Source organism: Lepisosteus platostomus, chromosome 5 (genome assembly GCF_059453375.1).
Source record: "Lepisosteus platostomus isolate fLepPlt1 chromosome 5, fLepPlt1.hap1, whole genome shotgun sequence".
In the NCBI taxonomy this organism is placed as follows: Eukaryota; Metazoa; Chordata; class Actinopteri; order Semionotiformes; family Lepisosteidae; genus Lepisosteus; species Lepisosteus platostomus.
Genome location: NC_142615.1, coordinates 66739336 through 66762599, shown reverse-complemented (window position 1 = coordinate 66762599; position 23264 = coordinate 66739336). Strand labels below are relative to the sequence as shown.

Sequence of the window (23264 nt, the reverse complement as noted above, 5' to 3'; positions counted from 1 at the left end):
CAATCTTTATATATATATAGAACAGCATTTATGGTTACATCTATATTAAAATTAAGATAAATATACAAAAGTATTGAAATACAAATGTACAGTCCTAACATAATCATGCTGTCCAACTGTCTTTTTTGCTTTTCAAGTTCTCCAACAAATCTGTATTGTAATTTTAAATATTTTAACTAAGGGTGCAACGAGAGTATAAATGAATTCTCCCGCCAGCCATTTGAAGGTCAAAGTCCATGGCTGAATATGATTCCCTTGAATGCTGGCCATGACTGGTCATTCCCAGTGATAATGACTAATGTACTCACTTGTTTACTTGTTGTAGTTTGACACACAAAACAACTGCATTTCCTGCAAATATCAAGTGGGTTAAGGTTTTACTAAGGAATCCAATTAAGTAGAATAATGAGAAATGGGCTCGAACCACTAACCTTTCAATTAACAGCTCCCAGAGACTCACGTGCAACCCTTTTCTCCATTTGCAAGCTTTTGGTAAAAAAAAAAGACTTTATTCTTGCCGGCCTGTAATATTTGTTTTGCACTGATAAGCAAGATCTGTGTTTCATCTTTCGCAAGCTGTATGAATTTCATGAAAAGCAAGTTGTTCTAGAAAGAAAATGAAAACTTGCATTTAACAAAATCAAGCCGCACGTGATCATCCATAGTGATACATTCTATAAGACAAGACAGGAAGAAAGGCAACACTGGGATTTGAACTCAAGATCTCCTGTTTAATAGGAAAACGCATTAACTAAATCAGCCAAAGTGCTGTCAGAGTATTAACATCATGTCTGATGTCAGTGATTGCAGCTGACGAGGAGGATCGCTGGAGGACAGTTCACTGTGAACAAGTCAGCCTGCATAATGAGGGGAAGAGACCAGCCTCTGTGATGCACTATAGAGTTACACTAACCTTCTGCCCTACTGTTCTCTGCTGCATTCTACCCTAGCAGATAAATATTGGTTTCCATGCGTGTAAGGTTTCTTTTTTTTGTCAAATATTTTCAAGCATATTTTTGCTGTTGAAAATAAGTTGTTTGTGGTTTTGAGTGTTGTGTTCCTCTTCCTTTAGTGTCACCCAAAGTGATACATTGTGCTTCGGCAATTCTTCGGGCTATAGTGTTTAGAGGAGTTCAGTTGAATTAGTTTGCATAGATAAAGTATTTATTTTCCTTTTAATCCTTTAAAGCATATTACATTGTCAATACATTGTATCTTTCTTCCTACTAATTGTCATCATTTTTTTTCTGGCTTGATCTCGTAATCAGATATTTCAGAATCTTCCTTAAAAACTAGTAAAAGAAGTGGGACACATTCATGCACACTAAAAAATATGAAAGGGTAGCAGGACACAGTAACCACAAAACATCTTGTAGATTATGAATGTGCCTAAAATATTTCAGTACTTTAGAGGGTTCTGCCATTTTAGATGTTGTACTGTGCCTGTCTGATTTATCAAACGTGTCATTTAAATCTCACATCATTTCTATATCAGTCTCAGGGCCTTGCAGCAAAGATTGCAATTCATCCCAAAATGCCAAGTTTCCCACTGTTGATACGTACAAAGAAATTAATGTACATTTTCCCCCAAAATCAACCAATTTAAAAATCAAATGCATCCCTCCTCATCTGCAGTTGGAGAGAATAATGTCAGAATAAATACAGGTTTAAAAGTCAGGAGCATTGATAGTCCTATTTAAAAATTTTGCTAAAATGCTCACAATATATTAAAAAGTTCTATAAAATGCAAAAATAATTAAAACATAATAAAACAAGGTAAAAAGAAATGATACAGTTATAAAGATCAGGAATTATCAATTTGAAGTTACAATCCACTTACAATATGCCAAAAATGGCAAGAATATGTAAAACAGGTGTATATTTTTTTAAAAAACAAGTTAAAATAAATACTAAATACTTTTAAAATTCAGGAATGTGATTGGTCAGATGCTTACGATGAGTGTTGTTGGTGTTTCGTGTGATTTAGCGAATTGAAAAAATATTCCATTTAAAAACGGCAGTAGCTCGTATGAAAAAAATAGTTCGTAAGTATCTTTGTTGTAACAGCTGCGCCAGAACTAGTGTATTCATATTCAGCAGAAAAATACCTGAACTTGACTGGTTTATATTCAGTTATGTGCGTTGGGAACAAAAGGGAGACTTACTGTACGTGGATTTTATTAGGTTTTAGGAATCAGAAAATGTATTTTTACACGTTTATGCCTACGAGCAAAAATAACTTCCTGCTTTCAGCACTTTTATTGTTTCTGCTTGTAACCTCGAACAGAGAAACCCAGTACTGACTCTGGGATTTAAGAGGCATGTATGAAGACAGTAAAGGTGAGTTTGTTGTTTTTTTTCCCCCGCTGAAGAGTATGAAGGCGGTGTGACGAGTCTGGAGGGAGGAGACGCGCATTCCGCACGGGGAGCGCAGAGCAATGAGTTTCACCTGCAGCTCGCCGAGTCCTGTCCTATATAACCGCTGAGCCCGGACACACAGAGTCTCCAGCCAGTGTTGGAGACGCACTATGTTAATAGTTTTTTTTAAGAAGTCGGTGTTCTTTCGCTATTATTAGTATTATAATTGTTATTATTATTATTATTATTATTATTTGAGTTAGTGGTTACTGTGCTAGACCGGCGCGAATACCGCTTCTGTTTCTTTTCTCTGCTCAAACACTGCTGGGCAAAGCTTAAATTAAAACCCTTTTTCTGAAACATTGAGTGTGAGGGGTAACAGGTGGAGGTAGTCCGTATCGAGGTCACCGGGGGAGGTACTCCTGTCTCCCCAGGTGACACTTTTTATTTTTTGAGATAACGTTTGTTTGAAACCGCTCTACAAATTTTCTCACATGCACGTATTCTCCAATATCACCACAACAAAACCATAAAGTGTGTTTCCACAGACATGACACTACTATGCAATAAACCAATAAATTAATGAACTAGCAGAATCCCAATAAAAACACCTGGCCAGCCCAGCGTGTCAGTATCAGTTTCTTATCAGTGCTCCTTTTTTTCCACACCAGAAGTTAACTGAGGTTTTGTTTTCATTGCATAACAGCAGATAAAGGCTCTCTAGCAGTGTCTAAAGGTTTTTATAGCAATTGCAATGGTTTTTATTCTTATTTTCATGATTTTGTATTAATTTATTAATGTCATTCCAGGTCCAGTCTTCAACAAAACATGATGTAGAATTTTTTCTAATTGATCAATTTGTCCCAGATTTTTATCCAATCTAGTAGTTACCTAGAACAAGGTTTTCAAATCATTCCCAGGCCCTTGACATGCATATAGTTGAAAAATATGACCTCTGAAGACCAAAAAAACATGTTCACCAGCTGTTTTTTTTTTCATATGTTTGTCTGCTGAGTGGGCACATTAAGAAATTTGACTATTCACACTCAAAGCCAAGGGGGCTAGCTTCAATTTAAGACCTGAACCAGGCTCCTGCTATGTTCTGCTGCAGAGATATAACAAATGTTTAAGGGGGAGGAAATTCCAGGCAGACATTGTCTAAATATGTCAATGTTGTTAAGTGTTTGAAGCCCAAATAAAGGGCTGTTTTGGATGAAAGCAGTAGATTGGGTCTGATCAAGCTCATTACTGACCTCACTCACGCAAACTCCATACACGGTATTCGGGACTACGTGCGGTAAAGAGAAGAGTGCCCCCTTCTGATATATCAAGAATACACATAACTATGGAAGCCCGTCTCACCAGGGAGTGAAAAAAAACCGTGCTATGGTATCTCATATTTGCAACTTCGAAATTATCCCCATTTAACTGTCTGCCCTTCTCTTATTGTAAGGGATTTGGTTTCTAGGGCTTGTACCCCTGCCACTCCCACCCTAGTTCGTGCCTCACTGTATAGGCTCGAACCCAGGTCTTGCCCACTAAGCTAAAGACCTTCGAGTAAAAAAAGAATTGTACCAGAATTGTTTTGGATAGATTTGTGAAATGTTATTGTTAAATACATAACTCACCAGAGCTGTTTTTTAAACAAAATAAATAAAAAAGCAATAGGGCTGGAGTTTATAGACTGTGATTCAAATACGAGAGTAGGAGAGGAGGGGACTAGTTCAGGAGCACAACCGGCCCTCCCCTGCCCAATTTCACAGCAGGCTCTGTTGTACCCCAATGTGGAGTTCAGCTTTTGATCACTCAGCTGAGAGATGAGCCCTGGGAATATGGGGCAAATACAGGAGATACACATGACTCGAGAGAGAGTTTTTATCCCTAAGGGATAACTTGTTTTACAATGGCAGACAATATAATGAAACAAAACCTCTGTTCTGCTGCTCCAGGCTGGTTCCACTGGGAACAAGTGGAGCTAGGAGCTCATGAACAGCAATTGGCCCAGAGGGCAAAAGATGTAGAATATAAGTCTATTAAACGAATACCTTAGACGTATAAATGTGGTCCGTAATTTGTCTAGAATGAAATTCTAATATACGTATATTGTTATACGTCAATTATACATCTATGATTATATGTTCATTATATACAAATGGTTGGAGTTCTATTATACAGATAACTTTAGAGGACTATTATACATCAAAGAGATTTTAAATCAAGGCATAAATCAAGCCAATGACTTAGTTTAGGAATTTGTTAATTTTCAGAATAATCAAACACCTGAAAAATATGTAGTTCAAATTATACATGATATACAATATTGTAATCAACAAAGGCTAATTATAAAAAGACACAACTAGTGAACTTTAGCTACAAATTCTTGTAACATGGCAATATATATAGTAAAGACAAACACAAACTAATTACCTGAACATGCTAATATTTAAGTCAAAAACACATTTCAATTCAGATGTAAATTTTGAAACGTATAACTTCTATATTTCCAAGAAAATATGATTACAATGTGAAGTTAAGACCAATTTTTACTGTTCACCATTTGCAAAGCCCTCTCTTATTGTCCTAACAGTTAGAACCAGCAACTTATCATTTTCAGTGTCCAGACTTCCAGGCCCCCTGCCTTGTGTACACAATCTTCAAACAAAGCATTTTGTGCTCCTTTATTTCATTTTCTGTTGTTGTTGGGTGGGACTTCAGCACTGCAGCTAGGAGAAAATTTTATAATATTAATACTCAAATAAATTATGATTAATCTCAAGAAAGAACCATTAAGGTTTACTAAGCTCAAAGCTTAATCAGTGTATTAAGTTTAGCTTGCATCATAATAATGGACCAATAGTCTGTCCTAATTAAAGAGTACCCAAAGTTTGAAAGTACAACATAGAATAAGAGTACCTTTAATTGCTCTATAAAGATTTGTGTTTCCCAGGCCCCTCTTTTGTCATTGATCTTTCCAGTTTATGCCAGCGAAGTTGAATTCCATCATCAGTTCATTTGTCATTTGTCTGAAAACCAAATTCTCACTGAGCTTAGATGTTTTTCAAGTGAGTTTCCAGTCAATGTTTTTTTACTCAAATATTTAGGATCAAATGTACTACTGTAATTCTTATACTTTAAAAGACAGTTTTGCAGCTTTACACCTTGCAAATTCAGTGGTTAGCACATAGGTATCTATAAACTAAATTTTGTGCATATTTTAACTTGATCAAAGTAAAAATGTAATGTAAAAACATCTTAAAAATCAATAAGCAATACCTTGACAACACTGTGAACACACTCCCTCTGACATCACTGCCACCTACTCTCCAAAGTTGGTTTATTTGGAAATAATATATTTGAAATAATATTAGAAGTTTTTTTACTACTGGATCTTCATCAATCAACTAATCAGACATACACATTACCCATGACTACTCAATGGAACTAACACATTTTTACATATTAACTGCACTTTTCTGCAGTATTTGCTCAGTCTTAGAATACAAAGTCACCATATTTCAAAGTTAAATTGTAGTAACGTTTTAGAACATAGAACATTATGTAAAACACTTTATTTTGGCATTAAAAGATAAGTAATATTATACATTATAAACGAAAAATAAGAAAGTATGCCAGAGTTGGATCCTATTAATCAAATGTAGGCTGTAAAATTATGACCCATCTGTAACCTAGAATACTAGTGAATATTTTCTACACCAGAGAGAATATACAGTAATATCATACCAGCAGCAAGGACTCACTCGTGTGTACAGAACTCATCCATTGTGCTCAGCCTCTTGATGTGGAACTGGGAGTCTAACGGTTCTGTACACCTTCCCACACATCTCAGTTCATCTCTGATCTCCATCAGGAGACCCAATACCCACTTCTGAACTTCTGAAGTCATTCACATTTTGTATCAACATTTGAAAGGAATTGGATCAGGATTTTCTTATACTATTGTTATATTAGCATTACTGTAGTGTTGCTAATGTGCTACATGCAATTTATAATCTTACAAGTTCCCACATTTGTAGTTGATTTTATGTGGTCTTCTCTTTCAAACTATTTTATGTGCCATTTATTGCTTATTAAAATACTATTTTTAATCAAAATAATATTAAGTAAGACCTGTAAGTAGGATAAAGCGACGCCTTTCGTCAAACTTTTTGACAGATACCATGCCCCCTTTTTCAGCCAATGGGAGGCTGTGGTGGGCGGATGTCCAGCCCCCTTTTCAACCAATGGTGTGTTGTTATGGTCAGCTGTCCCTCCCTCCACCCGAGCCAATGGTGTGTCATTGTGGAGCGGATGTCCCGCCTTCCCCCACTGAGCAGTCCTGAGCCTCAAGGTCCAAATACCCGCCACCGCATTCCCCTCGAAAAAGCACATATTAGTGACGAGGGTTGGAAGGCGATCATGTCTGCCACGGGGTTGAGTGCGCTCTATTATAACCCTAAGGAAGCGGGGAGTTACGGCAGCATGGGGAGTCTGTTGAGGGCCGTGACTTCCCCGGGTGTGAGCGCCACGTGTGGCGGCGTGTGAGCTTTAAGAGAAACAGGACGCTGGTACCTGAAATGGACTGGCAGTGGCAGGCCGACTTGGTGAACATGAGAGACTACAGTGAGTTCAACGATGGTTTCTGTTACATCTCATCACGTATAGACATGTTTTCTAAATATGCCTGGGCCGTGCCACTGAAAAGTCTGGAGGGGGCGTGACAAGCGCTTTCAGAAATATATTTCAAGAGGGTCGTACTCCTGAAAAGCTACAAACGGACGAGGGAAAAGAATTTCTTAACAAGACCTTCCAAAATCTTCTGAAATGTGAGAATATTGAACACTTCATTATGGCCAGTGATGTGAAGGTTAGAGTGATAGAGAGGTTTAACAGAACTATTAAAACTTGGATTTTTCCACAGCACGTTTCATTTCATGCATGAGCTGATCGATGTTGCAGTCGTACCCTCTAGGTAAGGTACATGTCCATATAGTCTCATCACTGATGAACAGAAAATCTTCATCCTGATCAAACGTGTTTAGCGTATGCGGATAGTGCAGCTCGACCAGACCCACTTCCCAGCTCCTGTCCAGGTCAATCGCCTTTGCCAGATGCTCTGTGAAGCACGCGCTGGTGTTCTTTGGAAACATCTTTGAGGATGAATTACTGGCTAGTGTAACATAGAAGACATTGCGGTTCATTTTTCAGCACCTCTATATTTCTTTGACCTCGGAAGCCTTTATCCAACTATTGAATTTATCGCTCTATCTGCGCCACTTTACCAAAATCTGTTTGTTTTTTTCACGCCCCCTGGCTGCTTTAATCTTTTGGATGCGATAGACGCTCTCAGAATTGGGGTTTATTTTCTGTACCTCTTCTGCGTAGAAGGAGCCCTTAATGTCATTGCTTGTGTAGTCCTGCAGTTTGTAATAGGGTCTTAGAGCCGGGGTCCGCTCTTTGACAATTAAAAGTTCATCTGTGAAGGTCTGTTCATACCCCTTCTCAAACATTCCCTTTTATTTTGGACACCCGCACATGATCACCCACGTTAAATGAAAACTTTGACGGTTTTCACTTAAAGTGTTCGCCATAGACGGTTCTCCACATTTCAAGGGAGTTATCGGTCGTAACAGAAGCCGGGGTTCGTTTAATAGTCATGTGGTAACTATGATTATAAAAGTAAATAAGATCAGACAGATCGATTTTTGAAAGGTGTTTTTGTGTGTCAGGTACCTCCACATTTTTGTTTTAATAGTTTGGTTAAACCTCTCTATCACACTACTGCTCGGTGGGGGAAGGCGGGACATCCGCCCTATAACAACACCATTGGTTGAAAAGGGGGCGGGACATGGGTTTTAAAGTTTTGACAGACGCTGCACACCACAGTGGGGCAGACTTGAGTTTTTCAAATAGCTCTCGGTTACCAGCGTTGGCTAGCAAGGTGCCCGGTACGTTGATTTCGGCCATTGCCCCCGTGAACACATCCCAACCTTTTAGCTTCTTACCAGCCGCAACAGATTGCTGTTGTGTGAGAGCCCTGACAAGATCAATCATGTGAGAGCCCTCAACGGGTGCCCCCTTGTACACAAATTTTCCTTTTTAATTCCAGGCTATTAACAGTTTATTGCGTGCCATAGTCTTGAACAATATCTCGGCATTTCTCTGGAACCACTGAGATGCGCTGTCTTAAATATACCCAAAGTCAGCGTCGGTCGATGACGGCTGTTGTGGTGATGCGTGTGATAGATCGGCGGGTGCATTTTCGGGTAGTACAACAGTTAAAATCCCCTTTTCAGAAAACTCCTGGCGTACTTTTGTCAAATACCGTTGTAACACCCGATTATATAATCTCACTTTTTCATATTCAGGCAGATGCGAGTTCTGAAAAAAGTCTCTCATTTAGTCATCCAACCTGCGGGTTGTTATTTTTCTCACATCGCTTTCGTTGCCGGACCGCTCTCGGAGTCAATCGAGCTGTTTCTGAGGTACAAGGTACATTTTTTTTCAGCGTGCTCCATTATCGGTGTTGTAGAAGCCCCGTAATCAATGGTACCGCAATATTTAACAGTGTCCCAATAAAACTGCCGGACTGGTTCACCAAGAGTCTTTATTTTAGGAGAAACCCAGTGGGCAAAAGACGTATAATATACGTCTATTAAACGCATACCTTAGACATCTAAATGTGGTCTACAATTCGTCTAGAATGAAATTCTAATATACGTCTAAAGTTATACGTCAATTATACGTCTATGTTTAGACGTTCATTATACATAAATGGTTGGAGTTCTATTATACGGATAGATTTAGAGGACTATTATACATATATGGTTGGAGGTCTATTATACGTATAACTTTAGAGGTCTATTATACGTATATGGTTAGAGGTCTATTATACGTATATGGTTAGAGGTCTATTATACGTATACCTTTAGACGTCTATTATACGTATATGGTTAGAGGTCTATTATACGGATAACATTAGAGGTCTATTATACGTATATGGGTAGAGGTCTAGTATACATCAAAGATAGATTTTATAGGTGTAGAAACAAGTAAACCAAGCCAATGATTAGGTTTAGAAATTTATTCTGAAAATACACATTCACACCTGAAACATACGTATTTCAAATTATACATTGTATACAATCAACAATCAACATATGGGCAATAATCATAAAAAACACAACTAGTCTTAAACTTCAGCTACAAATTCTGGTAACATGGCAATATACAGTATAGTAATGACAAACACAAAACTAATTACATTAACACACTAACTCAAAACCACATTTTGATTCAAATATACATTTTAAAATGTACAACTTCTATATTTCCAAGAAAAAAATATTACAATGGAAGTTAAGACGATTTTTGTCCACTATTTGCAAACCCTGTCTAATTGTCCTAACAGTTAGAACCAAAAACCTATTATTTTCAGAGTCCAGATCTCCTGGCCCCCTGCCTTGCATATGCATTCTTCAAGTAACACATTGCGTGCTCCTTTATTTCTTTTTCTGTTGATGTAGGGTGGGACTTCAGCACCGCAGCTAGGAGAAAATTATATAATATTACTTCCCAAATAAATGATGATTAATATCTTCTTTAGTATAATCTAAAAAATGAACGGTTTACTAAGCTCAAAGCTGAAATAAATGTATAAAATTTGGCTTGCATCATAGCAGTTGAGCAATAAAGTCTGTCCTAATTAAAGAGTACCCAAAGTTTGAAAGGACAACATAGAATAAGAGAAACGGCAAAACGATTTTGTCATCTTTCCCATTCACACTATTTTATGTGCCATTTTTTTGCTTATTCACGTACTATTTTAATCAAAATAATATTAAGAAAGATCTGTATGTATTCAGATAGTATTATTATTGTTCATACTTACTCGTCAAAAGAGGATTGCTGAGATATTTGCAGATATACTTCTACGTTTGAAAAACGTGTCCAAAATGGTGACCAACGAATACTAGCAATGCATTGTGGTATATATCCGGAAAAAATGCTGGGTTCGATATTTTCTCAACGTATGCGTTTATTAATGTTGTCGATATTATGGTTGAAATTTAACATTGATAATACATCGCGGCTATGTACCCCCTGCTATGAGCTGATGTGCAATTTTAACACATGCAGTTAGTAAGGATCGGTCACTGTTGTATGGTATTATATATAATGACATTATGGAATAGGATGGGGACAGGCCTGGCAACACGGGGGGAGGGGGGAATGTCGCCCCTTCAGTTTTGGGCAAAAAGATTTACCGAACTTAATTTGTGCCCTAAAAAAATAGTTGTACTTTGTCAATGGTCAGACAACACTAAATGACACAAACAGTCACTCAGTCTGTTTGATGGGCAGGAGGGCTATCCGTCCAGGAACTGCACATATCAGTGTCGTTATTGAGTGTCAACAGTACGATCCTGTTTGCTCAGGTGGACCGATTCCTTGCAGTAGTTTATCATTATACTTAAAATCGTTATATAACTAGGACTAGTTATAGCAGTCTGTGCTTTCTGTTGGTTTTACAACATTTTTTTCTTAACGATTCAGAACGTCCATGTAGCTGCAAAAATGAACGCTGGTACTTTTCGCTCCAGGCAATACAAACCGTGAGAGTGACGAAAAATGTGAAACTGAACTTCATCGCAAATACCAGATTGCTAGTCGTTATCTTCTATCATGAAGCACTAATCAATGGCATAGCTGCGAGATTTCATTTGGGTAGCTGCACCATACAGCTCCGTTTCAACCGAAATATCACTCCCCCCTCAGAATTTCAGACGCCCCCCTACAGCTTTTTCCCTGGGCACCGCGCACTGATGGGGGACGGGGTGTCCAGGAAATGGTATCAACTTTTGTCAAGAAAATAAAAATAGAAACTCTATAGGCACTCAAACATTTTACTGTTTTTTTTCAGGCAGGTGGCAAGACCCCCTCAACAAAACCCTTGTATGCCAAGCTGTGGGCATTGATTCGTCGAATATACGTATATTTACGGCGAAATTACGTCTATACGTATATATACGTCGCCTCGACGTATAATCAACGTCGAATTGCAACCGTAAAATCGACGACATGAATGAACGCATATATAACGTCGAAAACACATCTAACACAGTGCCTGAGGCTTTTTACTGTACAGTATGTATCGTGTGTGCCACAACTAGGAGTATACGGCACTCTGCACGGTGCACGAAGTAAATTATTTTGGCAGTAATTAATTTACACGTGTATAATAAATATAGTAAATATAATAAATTAATAAAACTATGTTTTCGGGTTTACGAGTCATAACGGTATCACCGTTCTCCAAGAGCTGTTTTATAAAATAACTTTTACCGCAATTCGAGGGTCTGGACAAAATGCTTGAAAAAGGGTGTTTTTACCTGACATCCATCGTGTTAATATCCGTAGGGCAATGATGTCAAATTTTCTTGCAGCACCCGCTTGTCGTACACCACCTTTTGGGTTTTCTTTAAGGTCCGGGTCTCAATGTGCCAATCCTTTTTAACACGCACGATCATCGGCTGTTGAATAGAAATGTTTAAATTCCCGGCACTCAGCATAAGGGTTAACGCCATAGTCAAAAACCAAGTCCCGCAGACTCTCAAAGTTAACATTTTCACCATTATTACGCTCAATGTGAACAGGCTTTCCCACCAGACAGCTTGTACCCATACGACTCGAAAAAATGTACTTGTTTGAAATTTTGGGGTTGTCCAAAGGCGGTATGTAGCAGAAATGTGTGTCAGGGGTGTCGATCACGTTGTTACAACGCGAGCACAGTTTCTCTTTACATTTGGGACTTGCGAGGTTATAAACCCCACATTTCTCACAAAAGACCCTGCGCTCACACTTACTCACACCCGTTGCCGCATTCCGAAAGTGTCTCGCCAAACACTGAAAGCTACGACAAAAGACCTTACAGGCCGGGCAATTCTGAATTTTGGCATCAATTTTGCAACACTGGGGATCTAAACAGGTTTTACAAGCTTTAACACAGGCGTGTGCGTTCTTGTGGCTATACGCCGCATGGCAGTTAGTGCAAAAATACGCCGCCCCCACAAAAGCTTTAATATTTAAAACCCCATAAAAATGCTCTTCATGCAGTAGAACAAAAAGTATTTTAGAAATTTGGTGGTGTGGGCCCCGTTGTAAAATATTTCCAATCACCCTGGTCGTGGTACAAAATTTTAATGACCACCTTTAAATGTTTTTCAAAAGCGGTAATGTCTGACAAACTAATTTTCCGATTCTCTGGAAAACCCAACTCTTTGTGCATTCGTTTAGCGCCCTGTAACATTTCCCTATCGGTACAACCCTCATTCAACAAACCGTACACACACCCGGCGAAACACAGATTACCGCCCGTGTAATGTAAATCGATAAGGTGCGCTTTTTTCTGAGCAATTACCCGGCTGTACAGAACGGATTTAAATCTTCGGCGGGCACCCCCCTGCATATTCCTAACTATCGTCACCACTAAGCGGTGGCTGTCATCGGTAAGAACCTCTGTGTGGCTCTGTAAGAGGTCCGAGATGTGGCTTAAAAAATCGGCAGCATTTAATTCTCCGGGGTGTCTCCTGCGTGAGAACAAGGGTTTGTTAAAACCACCCGCAGTCAAACGCAGCTGTACAAAATCATTCGCCCCGATGTTTGGAGAAAGTTCATCCAATATTCTCTGGACTGCACCATGCTCAGCGTCTATAGCCTGTACATACGAGGTTATTCTGTCGAGATTAACAAAACAAAATTCTTCATGGTGCTCTGTTGCTCTAAAATTATTATAAGACCTGTTATAACTATGTATACGCTCCAGGAAAACTAAGGGGTCTCTATTCGCCCCTGCACCGCCACCAACCTGATTCAGATCGTTCAGTACAACCGGTTCTCGGTTACCGACATCCTGTTCTGCTACAACAACCTCGGGCCTTAAGTTATTTTCTACCACGGCATTCTCATTGCATGGTTCGGGCGGCCCTTGGGAAATCTGATGCCGCTCTCTGAATCTTTGACGACGCAACAAACATGCTTTTGCCAGTTTAATTCTTTTATTTATGTACAAACGCTTGCTGTTGGCAAGCGCTCGGTCTTTTAAACACTTTTTAGACCGCATGTTTAGTCATTTATTGCCGGGGATTTGCACCAATGAAGCATGAAATATCATCATCATGGTCTGAAATCCTGAGCTTAGAGCGGTATCTTCTGTAGAAATTATATCTAAGAGGTTAGCGGTGAAAACCTGGATCTGTTTTGGAAACAAGGTCTGTACACCCGCTAAAACCGCTCTTAGACACTCTAAAGCTCGTTTTTTGGCCACCTCATTAGTGATCGCCGTTGATAGTGACTGTGTAATACCGCGGACTGAATCTAGCACATCACCCAACACCAAGTCTTAAGGCGCGTTATTTCTCACCGCAGGCTTGACACGTCTGGCTTTGGTCAGTGTCTTAACAGCCGTCTCCGATGCAGTCACCACCTTAGGGTCCGACGTTTCCGCCACATTTGTTTCGCCGCTCGTCGATACAGCGGCTGTGTGAAAAAATAAAATACTTATTACCACGCCAATGCTCCACATCTCAAAATCAGAAAACTACACTGTGATAAAAATAAGACTTTTCAACACAACAATCAATGAAATCTAAACTGTCAAAATCAGAAAACTACGATAACTATGATAAAAACGCCACACATGTGGCGCATCCTTACACAAAGGGCTGCGGGTGAATGGAACAAGTTACACGGACATGTTGTTACACCGGTTTCCTTTACGGCTGTGGTGGCGCTACTGGGTCAAGCGGCGTGGTTAACGGCCTATAGACCCGCGGACAGACCAGTCGCTTTTAACTTTAAAAGCTAAGCAGTTTTAAAATAAGGTTTTTAACACTCCCAAACAGAAAACTACGCGAAGTAGGATCTTTCAGCGAATTAACATCCTAACAAAAGAAGTAATGTTTGCCATAAGTGGATCATAACACATCTTGACCACGCTTAAATTATTGTAACGCTTACGGCCGACAAGCACTGTGTGTAAGAGCCGGCGTACCAGAGCGGGTGACGTCACCGCCCTTCCCTGTGATAGCAGGACCACAGCTACTGGGCTGTGGAGAGATCTCTCTTTAGCTCACGGGGCTAGGTCGCTGCAGAGAGACGCGGAAGTCCCGGGTTCGAGCCTCCAGTCGGGATGGGGCCGACCAGATGCGGCAAGGGCGCCCGCTTGAGCCCCCGTTGCGTTACATTATATTAACCTTTGCTTTCTTGATTTCAGACGTTTTGAGCTCGTTGACCCAGTTAACGTGTTGGCGCGTCGCAGTTTATTTTTTGAAGGTCCGGGGTCTGTACGGAGTGGGAAAATACCATTAGTGAAAGAACTCAACACCGCAAATTACCAAAAAACGGTGGGGGTTTTTATTATAGACACGTTTAAATGGTTATGCTAAAAGAATGTTTTATATAATACCGACGTCTTCTCTCAGGCGATCTGATAATATGCCCCGCACCCTCTGGTATGGCGTGAACATCTGCATGTGTCTCCACAAGGTTTTGCGGTGGGATTGTAAACCCCAAACGAGGTTTTTTAAATGTGTAGCTACTTGTCCCTTCGCCCGCGTCTGTGGAATAGACACATACGAGTTTTGGTGTGGAGTATATACCCCGGTGTCTTTAAGACTCACATGGTCGTAAAGCATTATTCAAAACATTGTCATAAATACTCACCAGTGTTGGGCTGTGCGGTAACTGGCCTTTTTACAGCTGTGGTTTTCGGGGCTAATGGAAATGAATGGATACACACAGTCACGACCACATTATGGAGCAACTCCCTGGTAATTCCATTATAATAATTCAATATTGTCTAGTATACAAATATTATACAACGTTTTGTAACTATAGCAAACATGAGACATGCACCGTGACGTAATTGTCTCACAAAAAGCCGGATATACATACCGCTGAAATTCGTGGAGTCCTGGCCTTCGTCTACCAAGTCGAGCAGTGTTAAGTCTGTAAATAGAATATCTTCAGACTGTTGAAATTGATCGGCGTGATCCATTCTGACGAGTTAGGCGATAACGTGAGACTGTAAGAAATGGAATGCAGCCAAAACTTCGCCTGTTAAACCGCTGGTACTTATACACAAACCGATAAACTCTTCTAAGAAACCCCCCCACATAAACCATTAATCTTCGGTATCGTTGGGTGTGCACGTACTGGGCTGTAGAAATTAAGAAACATTTTAGAAAACGTTTTAGTCCGTTATAATGTTAAAATCTATATTATTTTAAGACAGACAACGGTGTCTAAATTTCATAGCTGTTAAACGTGGTGAAAATGTGTCGCGGTGTCTGTGTTTGATTCACCAACAGACCGCTAAGAATATTATCAAACAAAATGTTTTTTATTAACGCTATAAGAAAATGTATCTGTTCTTTATAGGCACTTGTTCACAAACCAAGCTTGACGTTTTGAAGTTTTATTTTTTAATAATGTTAAGAACATTTTTGCGTGAAATACATGGTGTGCTTGTAAATTAGAAAACTTTACATGAATTTAAAATGTTTGTAAACTTTTCCCTGGGGGTTTCTCCCACTACTCTGCATTCCATTATCTCTACTGGGAAACAATTTTAGAACATTAGGACCAATCCGTTAAAGTATGAAAAACAACACCCCATCATTTTTTGTCTGTTAATACCTTAAAGACTTTTACGCTTGCGCTGTGTGGAAATTTATCTCAAACTTTCAAAAAAGCTGTGGCTGTGAAAAATGTCTTGTGTTATGTAGGTGTGTTACACCATTGGCGCATATTCTTAAATGCTCCGGCCTGACAGGGTCGCAGTGCGTGCTTGGAGCTGTCAGACACCGCAGAGGTGCTGAGATGGCTTCTTTGTGTGAAGAAACAACGGGTTCCGCTACTCTGCAAAGTGAAGAGGTAGGCGGCTAAAATATTTTTCTGATCGTGCTTGTATCGGTGCTTAGCCTATGTCATTTTAATACTTGATCTTCTTTTTAGCAAAACCCGACCCCACCCTCTGCACCCTGTGACAGCGGCGGGGGTGTGAGTTCAGCTGGGGTACCAGATGTTGAAGAACTGCCGGGTGCTAGCGATGATGCCATGCTACAAATGGTAAATATTAACGAAAAACCTTAGCTCACAAGCGCGTTAAATGCTCGATATTTTAGGTACAAAGCATGTCTATTTTGTTAAGCCTTCCTTTTCTTTTTCCTTTAATAGAATAAAGAGGATGTGGACGGGTCAATCTTCAGCCTACCGGCACATGTGACTGTCTCGTGTCTATGCTAGTGTGTTCGCCCAAATGTTAATAAAGCTGATGCCTATGTCCCTAATGAGCCCGATGTTATGCCCCAGATTGTGAAAGCAGTAGTTTATTGCATCTTCAAACACTGTTTAAAGGGGGTCCTGGTTGATGACTGCCCGGCCTGTCTGATTGACCATCCCGGGCAGCGGGGTCACACATGCCTGTCTGGCGGCTACACAGATGGGTCTGAAGACATGACGTTTGCCGCTTTAGAAATTTATAAGTCTCTCAGTTTAGCCCGAATTTTATCGGCTGTTCTGTACACCGCCCGGTGTCTGGGTTCGTACACCATTACAAATGACACTGAGCGGCGCATAAAACAGTTGCTAAAAAATATAATTGAGGACCGCTCCCCATACGAGCATGTACACACCACAGTTGAACAGCTGGATGGAAAATTAGTAAACATGACTTTTGATGAGTTGCAAAAGAAACACTATTCTTATTTTTACAGACGCAAAAAAAAAAAGATCTATGTAAAATGTGAATACAGATTTCACTCTGTTTTACAGACCCGGGTGTGCCATCGTCCGAAGAATGAAGAATTTCGAATGTATACGTCTGAATTCTTACTAAGAGTGCTTTACACACTTCTCTCTACAAAGCTTGATATGCAAAACAAAGAGTCGAATGCTAATGTCCTTAAATTTGTTAAAGAGATAGATGTGTATTTCAAGAACTTGAGTGAAATTATTGCAGATCTGATGTTTTCAGATCAGAAAAGGAAGCCTGGGGGGTTCTACAGTGTGTATTCCAAAATACAGCGTGTTTTGCACAGAACCTGTGGTAACACCATCCCGCTGATTACGCAGGCAAATTTTTCCGCACCAACATTTAATTGTTGAATGCAAACAGGAGCCGGTAACGCATGTGTGCTGCGTTGTTTCACTGTTTGAAAACCCCCTGTTGAAATAAAGCGGTTCACATTTCACATGGTGTTTGTCCTGTGAATTCTTTCCGTGAGACTTTACGCAGTCAGTGTGTGTGTGTGCTTGCACCCCTGCTGCTTTGGAGACACGGCTTGTGCAGCCGGACAACCACTCGGCCACCCGGCCGCGGCTGGCGCCGCTCACACCCCGGGATCTCGCGGCCTGCAACAGACTCCCCACGCCGCCGTAACTACCCGATTTCCTAGGGTTATAATAGAGCGCACTCAACCCCGCGGCAGACATGGTCCCCTTCCAAACCAATACACACTTGCACACACCTAAAGCGAGGGATGCGCCGCCTTGGGGCTTTGGGACCCTGAGGCGCCGGACCGACCGGCCGGGGGGAGGCGGGGGTTCTGACCCACACCATTGGCTCCTGAGGGGACGGGACATGCACAAATAACAACACGCCATTGGATGGCAAGGGGCGGGACAACCAAACACCGCGGACGACCATTGGCTGGAAAAGGGGGGCGTGGTACCTGTCAAAAGTTTGACGAAAGGTGTCGCTTTATACTACTGATGTGCAGTGTGCCTTTCCTCTTGTCATATTCAAGAGTACTCACTGTGTGAGCTCCTCACTGCGTGTTCTGTACTCTACTGTGATTTAATTTAGATGATTACGTGGAGTAGAGTGACAAGATCTACTTGAACATTTTTGGTTTGTGAAATGAAACACTAAATACACTACTGTAAATACAGGTAATGGACATTTAAAATAACCACAGTACAGCTAGAAGAGTGAAAGATAAAAGACTATTTAGAATGACATTCGCAATAGACTTAAGAACAGTTCAACCGCCCGAATAGGGACTTGAACCCTGGGCCCTCAGATTAAAAGTTTGGTGCTCTACCGACTGAGTTATCCAGGCTCTGAAAGAATGTTGACACTGTCGGGATCCTCGCAAGTCACGTGTCTCTTGTGCGGAAGAGCAGTCATTACCTGACCCGTCTGGAATGACCACTGACAGACTTTATCCAGAAGCGACGGCACCACTCCCAGTAGAATGAGTGAGAAATACAGCATGACATGGGTAGTTAAGGGGCTCCCACAATCCATCTTTCCTCACATTACTGATTTTTCTCAATAGCATTTTGACCTTTTTTCACATTCAGATTTTTTTCACATTTAATTAAATCTTTTAATCAAAAACATTAAAAAGAAAACAAATGGAACATTTTTTGGAACAATAATAAAAAAAAAAAAACTTTCAATGCCTTGGTTGTACAATGCCATACGTGTGCACACCCTTTATAAAGGGAGTTGCAACAATGCTGAAATTTAAAGAGCATTTCTGTAGAGAAAACAGCATTTTTTCTGCCTTGATGTTAAGCTTAGAGAGTCTGTCTTTTAGAAATTATATTTCTTAACACCTTGCACAGCCTCCCGACAGACTAACAAATATTTTTTGGAGAAATTGGCTCACACACCGGAAAACACTAACGTTTATTTATGTGAGAGTATGTAAAACTCAGTATGTAAAACTTAACAGATGTTCATGGTGTTTCACACGGGGTGTTACCTGTTGTAGTGTTTCCAAAGATGTGTTAGCGGACCACAAATTATCTTGAAAAGATTTGGGTTTGTACTGGCTGGGATTCAAACACGTCTCAATTATTTGGAAGGCGCCTGTACCACCAACGCACTTCTGAGAAGCACCTGCAAATTATCACAATCCTCTCTCTCACCTACAAAGTTATGGAGACACAGACGTCCAATGAAAACTCAAGGCTCCACTCAAGGCTTTATTCACTCAAGGCTCCACTCTTTTGTTGTGATGTCATTTTAATTAATATTAGCTTTGATAAGGTGTCATTTTTGCCTCTTAAAGGTAAAGTCTGCTCCTTTCTTCCTGGTATAGAAAGAACGTGTTCCATCTTTGTTTAAAAACACCACTAAAAGTAAATTATTCAGCTCTAACGCCTGTGTGCATTGACAAGACATCTCAAAAGGACATATTAAATAAGAACACGATCCTTCCTGTTACCATTCCTGTGTCGGGGCGTTGTTTCACCCTTTTACGTTAAATCATCAGTACTGCTGTTTTTCTATGCATAGTTTAATCAAGAGCACTTAAAAGATGCAAAAAGCTTTCAAATAAAATAGAATTGAAAGACAGTCGAGTAAGGAGGTAGAAAAAAAGCACTCCCCCGTCTGGGAATCAACCACCGTCGCCCATGTAACTGGATACAAAAATAACAGATTAATTTGTGCCCAGTCTCTTGAAGCTTCGATGCGATTATTTTTCCTTCCTTATTTCTTCATTCCTATGAATTTACTCTGTAGTAGAAGAAACGCGAAAGTGGGAAACTGCAGGCATTCTTCGTGAGTGGTGGATTGTGATCAGTGAGCATTTGCACATCTCTAAGTCTGTTCCATAAAATTTTTCATCGGGGATGTAGCTCAGTGGTAGAGCACATGCTTCGCATGTATGAGGTCCCGGGTTCAATCCCTGGCATCTCCAGGTGCTTTATGTTATAGTACTCACATCGCAATCTTCTGTTGAGTGAGAACTCTTTGCTCATGTTCAGAGAGAGCCAGGTTTACACAACTAAATGCAGGCACACTCGACGTGCTGCAGAGTTGCGCTGCTGTTTTAAATGTACCTCATTTAGTTCTGTTTAATCTTAAATTATTTGAACTAATAATTTAGTTCAAATTCAGGAAATCCAGAGATTGCTTCACACTTGTCGTGGCTGTTGCAGAAAACACCTGTTGAATCTCACCCGGGATTTTTTGAGAGATCATTCAGCGAGCGAATCCTCCTTCTGAACCGCACTAAACTGAAAGCTTCACGAACTCCTCACTCCGTGTCCTGTACTGCTCTCGTGTAAATGTGAAGCACAGCCATAAACACACTTTGAACTTTTTCCGTTTGTTAAGGTAAATGCAAAAGAGCATGACAAGTATTGATCGTATAAAATATCCATGGCACAACTCGAGAAAGTACTGAAGGACTACACATCGACTCTTGATGATTACAAGAGATTCAAGAAACACAACCGTCCGCACCTGGGTTTGGATCCTGAACGCTAGAGTTAAAAGAACATAAGTGATGGATATGACCTATAAACTCTCTTAATTGTCTTATAGTTTATGAAATAAAACAGTTTCTTAATAATTTCTTACTGTTGATAGACGATTTATTGAATTTTAACAAAATCACAATTACAAACTTTTTCTGTTAAACTGTTATTCACATATTCTAACGTAGATAAACGTTAGTGTCTTCCAGTGTGTGAGCCAATTTCTCCAAAAAATATTTGTTAGTCTGTCGGGAGGCTGTGCAGGGGTCTTTAGAAATAGAATTTCTAAAAGACAGGCTCCCTAAGCTTAACATCAAGGCAGAAAAAATGCTGTTTTCTCTACAGAAATGCTCTTTAAATTTCATCACTGCTGCAACTCCCTTTATAAAGGGTGTGCACACGTATACAACCAAGGCATTGAAAGTTTTTTTTTAATTATTGTTCCAAAAAATGTTCCATTTGTTTTCTTAATGTTGTTGATTAAAAGATTTTATTAAATGTGAAAAAAATCTGAATGTGAAAAAAGGTCAAAATGCTATTGAAAAAAATCAGGAATGTGAGGAAAGATGGATTGTGGGAGCCCCTTAACTACCAATGTCATGCTGTATTTCTCACTCATTCTACTGGGAGTGGTGCCGTCGCTTCTGGATAAAGTCTGTCAGTGGTCATTCCAGACGGGTCAGGTATGACTGCTCTTCGGCACAAGAAGAGATATAACATCACAGCAGCACCATTTAAGGTGGAACGAAAAACGCGAATAAGAAGCCAACTTCAGCCTCGTAGCAGACCCTGGGAGGCACGCTCAAAATAATCATCTTTCCCAGTACTTAAGAGTCATATTTAGATCGCTTTACTGCAATTTTATTTGATTGATGGGAGATGTGAAGCCATCGAGCCTGTACTGCGCTTCACATTGAAATTGAAGCCATTTCTCATGCTTTCTCTCAGTGTCGGGGCTGCAATTGCGTGTAAAGGAGGCGACTTGAAAATGAAACGTGTAATCACCTTACAGAGGGTCTTCACAACGGGGTGCGTCAGCTAGTTCTCCATTATTGTCACTTTACTGGACGTCTGAAGAAACCTATCTACAACGAAAATACAAACTGCACAGTTTAAGGCACATGAAGAGAAATCCGTGTGCTGATTGACTCAAAAAATGTCGATACAAATAAGCCGGGTTGATTTACTTTTCTGACCACCTCCCTCCGTCCCCTTTGCTGTTAGCACAATTCTTTCAGTTTCTTTTCTTGTATTTTCCTTGCTATTTTACTGTTCCTTTTCCCCATGTGGAGATGGATCCACAACCGAAACCGTTTTCACCCTGTGTTTCTGCACCGTCAGTCTGTATGAGGAGCACAACTGTACAGCACCAGTGGCGCAATCAGTCAGCGCGCGGTACTTATACAGCAGTGCACAGCAGAGTCATGCTGAGGTTGTGAGTTCAAGCCTCACCTGGAGCAGTGTCTTTAGCTACTGAAAGCAACTGTCGAGTTTAGATACTCTTAGGTATCTGATGGAGATAAATTAACATCAAACGAATAAGTAAAGGTAAAACCTTACTTTTAAAGGTTTACTTCGAGTCACAATCAAAGAAGGCTCCACAGCTGAAACATTGTGTTTCCTTCTCTTTTCAGCATGGAATAAACCTATACTTTTTCCTTTGAAGCCCACCCATGCTGACGCAGCTCCCTACTTAAAGTACCATCAGCTGTGTACCTCCAGTTGACCTGTACACAAATATATGAGAGAGGTCTACTGAGACGAGAGGAGCACTGGACTTGATAAAGCTCTTGCATTAGATTATGTTTTTGTTGTTCCCCAGATTTGTTTTTAAATGTTCTTTTTCTTTTGAAGTTGTTGCATTTGGTTGTTTTTTTATAGTTGTTAGACAACTACAGGGATTTACCGAGGTTCCCGGAAGACTTCTCGTTTTGTGTTTGTTGTGTTTTCGGGTTACAACTATTTTTTTTCTGTTAATAGGACCCCACGCATTACTGTGGGACTAGTTAATTTTAGTTCTTACATTGTACCTGAAATGACCTCAATAACTACTACTCTGATGTACTGATGTTTTGTTTCTCCTTGTTGCTGATTGGTAGCTACAACGGGTCAGTTGCAACAAACTTGGCCTCTGAAATTTTTCAGCAGCTCTGTACTGAACCTGTTCTCAATTGCAACAAACCTAAAATAACAGCTGCTGCCCATTAGATGTTACTGAAGTAGCAGACTAAGCGAAACACTAGATTACATTGGAACTGTCCTGAATGTAGTGGAAATAATATCGTCATTAAGTAATGAACTGATGCACCACTTGTTTGAAAATTTTTTTTATATTTAACTAAAACTGCTTTCCAGACACTACAATTATTCACAAGGAATTTTATCAATACATATTTTATTAATAAAAGCGTGATATCTTAATAATAAAGTTTAATGTTATCTTTAACATTAGTACTTTAGTAGCTGTATTATGCTTTTGGGAATTTCCAGGTATCCTGGTGGAGAGAACTGAAATTAAGGAAATACATATTTAAAGGGGTGTAAGTCTTAAATGTGTTCTGTCACATCTGGGTGTTAATTGAATAGATTTGTTGTATTATTTAATTTGATTTGACTCTACACTTGTGTTT

The 23264-nt window shown here is 40.0% G+C and overlaps 1 protein-coding gene, 1 long non-coding RNA gene and 1 other non-coding gene across 3 annotated transcripts in view; 2 read left to right on the top strand and 1 right to left on the bottom strand.

Moving 5' to 3' along the window:
- Positions 1-23264, top strand: part of LOC148671543 (scavenger receptor cysteine-rich type 1 protein M130-like) — a 401186-nt gene that overhangs the window by 129643 nt on the left and 248279 nt on the right. The window lies entirely within an intron of this gene.
- LOC148671560 (uncharacterized) lies at positions 14635-15430 on the bottom strand. Its single transcript, XR_015937111.1, has 3 exons — positions 15310-15430; positions 15079-15129; positions 14635-14972 (listed from the first exon to the last, which is right to left on the bottom strand). It is a non-coding gene; the product is annotated as an uncharacterized LOC148671560 (long non-coding RNA).
- Positions 20001-20072, top strand: trnaa-cgc (transfer RNA alanine (anticodon CGC)). The gene has a single exon. It is a non-coding gene; the product is annotated as a tRNA-Ala (tRNA).